Genomic DNA, 2,379 nt, shown 5'->3' on the forward strand with positions numbered 1-2,379 from the left:
TGAGGCAGTTGCCTCGGGCACCACGTTCTTGGGGGCACCACAAGCATGAATTTTTTTTTAATAATCTGAAAAAGAAAACACGCAGCCAAAAATGGGCCCAAAAATGTTTTTCGGTGCCCCAAAAATGGTATTTCTAAAAAAAAATTTTGCTTGCTACCGCTCGCATTCGATATATACGTTCATTTTATCAATAATAATAGATATTCTTTCGAATTAATCAGCACTCAAATGTGATTCATTTTGGACAACAAATGTTTTTTGTTTTATTGACAAGAAACTGTCTCAACGAGTTTTAAGTGAGTCAATCACATTTGAATATTGATAATTTCTGGATTTAGTAATAAGCAAAATGCTTCATTATTTGTATATATAACGGGAAAAAATTGCAAGGGGCACCAAAATCATTTTTGCCTCGGGCACCAAATTTGGTTAACTCGGCACTGATACAAACAGAATAACGGGACATTAAGTGAAAATAAACGCAAAGTGTTTTGTTATGTTCCTGGTGTTATGAGTAGAATTAAGTATCGTTTAAGGGAACACAATATAACCATTGAATGCGGAAAGCGCGAACATACAGTCCTGCTTATTTGCATTGATTTGATGCGGCGAATGTTTTGTTGTTGCTGATCCAGCTGTTTTGCGTTGTGTTGGTGTGTTGTCGTTTTTTTGTCTCGCAAATCACCGGCAAAGATCGAGAGTCGTGTCAGAACTGATGATGAACGCTCGTTGAGGTGTTTCGAAATGCGCATTCACTTTAAGTAAGTACAATTGTGTATCTTTTGTGCTGCAATAGCAAAAACAATAAGGTGATTCTCAACGAAATTTCGATTTTGTTTTTACAAATTTCACTCTGTTTAGCAATTCGTTAGTTGCCGAAACATCGTCTATGCAGTGCACTCGATATTTAACGTGAAATCCTAATATTCGGTTAGCCGAATGACCTATGGCTATTACGATGAAGTACGACGTTATATCTAACGAGAATTATTTACGCGCGGCCCCGAAAACGAAATCACACTTCGACTTACTGAATATTAGTATTTCACGTTAAATATCGAGTGCACTGCATAGACGATTTTTCGGCAACTAGCGAATCGCTAAATAGAGTGAAATGCTATATCTACGCGTGTGACGACAAGTCCGTTGCTCCATTGAGTAGTGTCTACATTAGTGGTGGAAGTGGGTAAATTAAAAGGTCTGATATTTTTCAGAGAGTAAGTATGCGTTGAAACTACGTTGTGATTGTGATTGACACTGGTTGAGAAAAGTTTATTTTTCCAATGATACCTACTTATTACATACAAACAGTTAAGGTTGCACAAATGCAGCAAAATGATATCTTCTATTTAAAAGCGTAACAGAAAAGTTGATGGTTGAACAAAGCAACAATACTAATATTGTTGACCACACAAATTGATATGGTTAAAGATTGACAAAAAATTATTGGAATTATTCTTCTACAGGACAATCGAAAACGGGAATCGAAGGAAATCATCCGATTATTCAGCTATTCGCCACCTGGAAAATACAGATCGACTAAAGATCAAACAATTTCTTGTTTTGTGAAAATATAAAATGAATTACATTCGTAATCCCGTACTTTTCCGTACAGATGTTCGTACTTTTTTTTCATATTTTGTATAAAAAAGCATATTTTCAGTGAAAATCGGTCATTTCAGTCGAAATTTCGACAATTTCGTATGGGAGGTACTTGTAAATCGATTCCAAATGGCTTTAAATTTTCTAAGATTTATGGCGAAAAAATAAGAATCTGAGAGTTTGAAGTCAATCGGAATTGATTACACATCCCATAAAAAAAATTCACCAAAAAATGAAATCTCAGAAAATTACGGGTATCTCCCATACAAAAATATCGTTCTTTGGGCAAGTACCCCAGGATCAAATCGAAAATGGCTCATCTTTAAACTTAAACTAAGTTTTTCGGATACAAAACATCTGGAAGTTCCAAATTCTGATTATCTCAACTATTTTTTGAGTTATCGAGTTAACACACACCAAGGACGATGATGACAAAGACCACGGCACACAAACGGAAAAGTGTCTCGAAAACGTGTTTTCTACGCGTTTCATGAGTTTTCATGATGATCTAAACCAATTTTGCGAAAAAAGTTTTCGGGACCAATTCCCTTAACAAAGTGTACGGAAAAGTAAAATATTCAACATTACCATTGTTGGCAGCATATTGAATCTATTCCAATTGTTCTTCAATATTAATTTGGTTTCTTTTACCGATAAAAAGTTTGGCGACATTATTGTGACCTGAAAAATAATACAGATCAATGAAAAAGATCAAAGCGGTATTTAATTTAGTCAGCAGTACCATGGTTAACAGCTATCTGACGAGGTGTTAGATTC

This window comes from Sitodiplosis mosellana, unplaced genomic scaffold (genome assembly GCF_009176505.1).
Source record: "Sitodiplosis mosellana isolate CC-2019 unplaced genomic scaffold, AAFC_SMos_1.0 Smas_scaffold_2, whole genome shotgun sequence".
Taxonomy (NCBI): domain Eukaryota; kingdom Metazoa; phylum Arthropoda; class Insecta; order Diptera; family Cecidomyiidae; genus Sitodiplosis; species Sitodiplosis mosellana.